The sequence below is a fragment of the Arachis duranensis genome, chromosome 9 (assembly GCF_000817695.3).
Source record: "Arachis duranensis cultivar V14167 chromosome 9, aradu.V14167.gnm2.J7QH, whole genome shotgun sequence".
Classification (NCBI taxonomy): Eukaryota; Viridiplantae; Streptophyta; class Magnoliopsida; order Fabales; family Fabaceae; genus Arachis; species Arachis duranensis.
The window spans coordinates 28,922,755-28,928,613 of NC_029780.3; the positions used below are offsets into that span (position 1 = coordinate 28,922,755).

The 5,859-nt window shown below is 29.0% G+C and overlaps 1 long non-coding RNA gene across 2 annotated transcripts; it reads left to right on the forward strand.

Annotated features, from left to right (window-relative positions):
• Window positions 1-1,740: 1,740 nt before the first annotated feature.
• Window positions 1,741-5,234, forward strand: LOC110275101 (uncharacterized). Of its 2 annotated transcripts, none has more exons than XR_008002825.1 (7): window positions 1,741-1,891; window positions 2,100-2,273; window positions 3,024-3,088; window positions 3,288-3,484; window positions 3,778-3,851; window positions 3,957-3,996; window positions 5,027-5,234. It is a non-coding gene; the product is annotated as an uncharacterized LOC110275101 (long non-coding RNA). The 2 variants fall into 2 exon arrangements; XR_008002826.1 differs by having other exon boundaries at window positions 1,750-1,891; window positions 2,071-2,273.
• Window positions 5,235-5,859: the final 625 nt, after the last annotated feature.

Sequence of the window (5,859 nt, forward strand, 5' to 3'; positions counted from 1 at the left end):
GATAAAAAAATATTTATTTTTTTGGAGTACAAATTTTATTATTATATTTGTATGTTCATTATTTTAATTATACTTTTAAATATTTTGAATAGATTTATTTTATTATATTATATTTTACATATAAATATATGTTCCATCACGTAATTAAATAAAGATATATTTTTTTAATAAAAAAATTTAATAACCAAATTAACCATTAATTATGTGGGTAAGCAGTGATTCACGCCAAAAAAGGCACTGGCTATACTATACTGGGAAGAGAGGTTGTGTGGGAGGGCACGGCGATGACGTTAGCGCTTCTTGTCACGAACGCGACGGTGTTTGGAAGGACCAAATCTAGGTGATGAAGTGATAAACAAAGAATGGAGGAGTGAAATGTGCTGGAGTGGAGCTTTGATATTTTAAGAATAATAAATTATAAAATAACTCAACTATGGTTAAGATAAATACCAATTACAATGTGACACATAATGAAGAATAATTTACATGTTATTTTAGAGGAGGTTGGGTAGCATTCACCTATATATATTTATACTAAGCCAAATTCCATTTTCTTTTCTTTCGTTCCTTTGGAGGTTACGGTAGAACCATTCATTATATATATAATGGACTAATGATGATGAATGATGATGATGAGTGATGATGAATGATAATGATGATAATGTTTTTATCTTTTTTAAAATATTTTATTATAATAAATATTATTTAAAAATTTTAATAAATTTTAAATTTAATATTATAAAATTTAATTTAATTATTTTTTAAAAAATAATTTTTTAAATAAAATAATAAATTATAAATAACTCATTTAATTTTTTTTAAAAAATTCAAGGTGTTATAGATATACTATACTTTGTTGTACCACCACATCATTAACATAATATAATTTTTCGAACATCTCCTATGTCATAATGCAACTCAACTATATAACTTAGAGAATAACTGAACATTATTCAAAAAAGGGGCAATCTTTATTTGTTTCAAATGACAGTTACATCTCACTTATAATGACTAATAGCAACAAAACACCAACCACATCCACATCTAATTTCTATATAATCATCAAACTTAACTTTATATATTAAATTTAAACATACACACACTAGAATAAAATCATATCAACAACAAAAATATAGAATTACAAAAACTAAACAAAGAATCCAAACTCAAAATACAAACTAAATTCAAAATCACATTAGCAACGAAAACTATAAAATCCAAAGTTAGAACACAAATGCAACTTAAAATCTTAAAAATTAATTCGAAAAAAAGATGAAACTGAAAAAGCTAAGTAATGGCTTACCAGAAAAACAATGAAAGATGAATGGTGACACGATATTGACAGAGTGAGCTCGAAAGAATAGATAGAGGTAACAGTGAACTCGTGGTGAGACAGAGTAACCTCAAAGATATAAAAAGAATTTGAACACACTACAAGAAAAATATATTTTAGCGACAAACTTTTAGTGGCAATAATATAATAGCCACTAATTCTTTAATTTAAGTTATGTCTTTGCGGCAATTATATATTTGCCAATATTACTATATATTATAATGGCAATTATCATAATTGCCAGTAATAAATATAAAAAAAAAAGCTTTTTTTAATGAAAAATTTTAGTGGCCATAGTATTATAGCCAATATTATTCTTATTAAAATTACTAAAATTATACTATATTAACAATTATCAGTATTACCATTAATAAATATAAAAAACAAAATTGTAGTGTAAGAGATTCAGAGAAAGAGATTTAGAGAGATCTTAAGCTCACCGCGGAAGCCGCCGAAGCTGGCGCTGCCACCCTCGCCACCGTAGTTCAAATCGAGCCAAGGCGCCTCCTCTACCAATGCATCTCCAGATCTGGTAGCAACGTCTTCTTCGCAAACGAGGTTTGTCGCTACATTCGTCTCTTATCTTTTCTGCTCTGCCATTGTCGATCTCTCACCTTCACAACACCATACCTCCACCGTTGCACCGCCACCAGTTGCATGCCAGTAGATATTCTCCCTTTATTTTTTAGATTTTTGTTTTTCATTTTATATTTTTGTTAATTCTAAAATTCTGCAAGATTTTGGTGTTGTTGTCGCCGTCGCTCAGCTTGCTCTCCATGGCCGCCATGTGAAGTAGGCTCTGACGAGACAACACGAGCAGCATCACGCACGTCTTCTTCCTTCGGTAGCAACAGCGATGACATTGGTTTCAAGACTCACATTTCTTCGATTAATGTTTGTTTCACCAGCCCTGCTTGATTAATTACATTTTTGGTTACTTGTAAGTCTAATTTCTGTTTGATTATGTCAATTCTCTTTTATTATATGGTTTGAAACTCTCTATTATGTCAATTCATTCTTGATCTCAGTTCAAAATTTTTTTGAAGATCTTCTGGATATTTAAAAAACATACTCTGCTATTATAAATTTAATAGACTAGGCATAGTTTAAACCAACAAACCTCGCTATTTGTCAAAAAGTAAATGAATAATGCTCTGAAATTAAACTATACAATGATGTCAATTGCTTATTAGACATGTTCTACCTATTTCATTCTTCATTCTTTAATTTGTGCAGATGCTCTAGGTTTGCTTCAGCCGAAAAAGTAGACTCTCTGAGCAAGTTGATCTACATATATTAGTAGAATCATTTGATTTATAGGTGTACATTATCTTAGAATATGTGTTACTATATTTATATGTCGTAAAAATAATTTCAATTTTTAACTCCAAAGAGGAGTATTGTAGTCTATTTGATCTCATGAACTCTGCAACTTGCTAAAATTTGTAGTCAATTTGCATCACGTGTTAAGAGTATGTATGTTACTTAAACTGTACTACTAGTTTGAAGTCATATTTGCTAAAATTGAATAGTCTCATTTTCTAAGTTCGTTATAATAATTATTTTAAAACTTGAATAGTTTTGACATGTTAGCAAAATAGCATCGAATTAGATGATAGTAACATAAAAAGCTATATAGAAATTCTTTATATCTCGCCAGCAGCTCTAATGTCAATTTTCACCTTTTCAGGTTTTCGATTGCCGATTATATGAATGTTCCCAGGATCTTGTCTTTCCCATAAGTTTTATTGACAGGTTATTATCTTTATAAATTTTTTTGCATATTTCTTGATTCAATAAATTTAACATGCTGAGAAGCAACCTCTGGAACCCTCTTGATACTGAAAATGAACCATGTGGGCTGAATTGTTTTAAATCGGTATACAGTCTCTGCTTTTGATTTGTCTGAAGAATTTTCTGAAACAGTTTACTTAAGGTTCTTGAATTATTTTAGGTACTCAAATTAGGAAGGTTTTTCGATGCTACCTCTTATGCCCAGGCTGATGTTGAAGAGAAATGTCAGGTGATTTTTTATCTAGGAAGAAGTCTTCTGCTAAAAGGCGAATAAAATGCAGCCAAAGTGAAAGTACCTTGGAAAGCTCTTGAAAAAGGACCGCTAGAGAAAGGAATGGAGATATTTGGGAGAAACAGGTCAGCATATGCTTGGGTCAAATGTATTACCTGTGCCTTCTCTGATGCTTACTTTCATGCATTGGACCCTTAATCTTCATCTTCGATTTGTTCATGCTGTTCAAAGACTTGGAGAACAAGAGAGCAAGTTACTTTATTCCATTAATATAAATCTATTTTCTTTTCCAATTTTATTTAAGCTTGCTCAGGTAACGATTAATTAACTCCATAGTTTAGTTAATTTGTATGTTATTATTACATATATTTGCTTTTTTTAAATAATGTTTGCTTATTTGAGATGTGTATATATATAGGAGCAACACTAAAACTGGTTCAATCGATGAATATCAAAGGTTTAAGTATTGCTCATGTCAAGAGTCATTTACAGGTATATATATAAAGTTACATAATTGTTACCACAACCTGAATTTGAATCTTTTAATTTGGTTAATTTCTTTTTTTTCCATCTATTTATTTCTCTTTTTTTTTCCAGATATACAGGAGCAAGAAGGTAGAGGACACAAATCATCAAGGTACATATATATAAATGTTCAATTTAATTTTTTTAATTACTCTTTGCAAGATTATCAATGAATAATTAGGGTTACATTTGTGCTTAATTGCAAATCTAATGAATTTGATTATATGCGTGTATATACATGGCAGTAGTAATGGCTAATCATTATAGACTTCTAATAGAAAATGGAGAGAGAAATAATATTTATAATCTCAGCTAGCTTCCCATACTTCAAAGTTATAGGTATACACACATTAGCTTCACCACATTAATTAATTTAATTAATTCAAATTTTCTCAAATATTTTTTTTATTATTTCTCATAATCATTGCAAATAATTACCTTACAAACTTATAACCGTTTTCTTATATAAGTAAATAGATTTATAGAGTTGGCTTTATTTGCTCTTAGAATGAGTACACAAAAATTAAATTGTAAGAAAGAAATAATTAGACATAAAGAAAGCACATGTTTATATAATAAAAGACAGCAGAAGTAGGTAGTGCAACTTAAGAAAACCATAGCACCTGATGCACTTTAGTTAGTTTTTGTATAGTTGACCATGTTGATGGCTGCAACTAGTAACCAATAACTAAATGTTTAATTAGAATATAGATTTATTACTTTGTCCATTATTGTTGGTATCATACTCAGTTGAGCTACTTTCTTTTTCATAGTTTCATTAGCAAAACCTTTTGGTTTTATCTCTATAATCTTTGAGCGTCAGAAAGTTCAAATTTTTAAGTTTAATTAATCACTAATCAGATTCATTCCTTTTTTTGTAGCAAACAAAACATGTATTTTCTAATTGTATTCAATGTTTTTTGATGTCACGAGTCTTGATACTATTTGCATGATGCTTATTTTTCTCCCCAAGTTTTCTAATATGCTTTAGTTTGTTTTCATGTACCCTCTCAAATTTGTAATTGATTTGCGATGCTGTCCTTTTGGTCATGTTTAAGTAATATCCGGCTCTCATTTTACATGTAGGAAGAGACTATTTACTATGATAACCGATCTTCCAATAATATGTGTTGTTATTACAGGAATGGGAAAGACACCAACCTCCAATCATAGCAGTAACAAATCTAGGCTAAAAATGAAAGTTAGGCTACTTTTAAATTCTTAGATCAATTGCTAAAAACGAAAGTTAGGCTATTTTTTAAGGTGCAACTTTAGATCATTGCTAATACTTGTATTGCTACATTGATGTAATATAGTTATAGGCTTGTAGTATTTTTTTTTGTTTAGATTTGTAACGTGATTTATTACTTTTCAAGAGAAATTTGTGTATCAATATTTTGAATTTAATGAAATATCTCATTTTGTAGTAATTAATTTCAGCATTTTATATTATCCATAATAATAATAATAATAATAATAATAATAATAATAATAATAATAATAATAATTGTTGGTAAAAATAATTGAAATTCTAGAAAAAAAATGAGTATAATATAACTAAAAAAACTTTAAGATTTTAACAGCAATAGTAATGGCAGCTAAAAGTGAATAATAGTATAATTTTAGAACTTTTTTAGTGGCCATATAAATTGCCGGTAAAATAGATTTTAGCGGCATTAGTAATGGCAACTAAAAGTGAACAATATTTCCATCTTAGAATTATTTTTAGTGGCCATATAAATTGCCAACAAAATTGTCCCTAAAAGTTATATACATTTTACGGCCATTAAAATGGTTTTTACTGACAAATGTTATAATGGCCACTAAAACCTTTTAGCGGCGAAGTATAAGACGGCTAATGTCTAATTGCCGGTAAATGTATTAGCGGCTATTTTTATTGCTGCTAAAAATAAAATAAATGCCCGCTAAAAATAATTATTTTTGTAGTGACAGAGAGACAGCTAGGCACAAATTT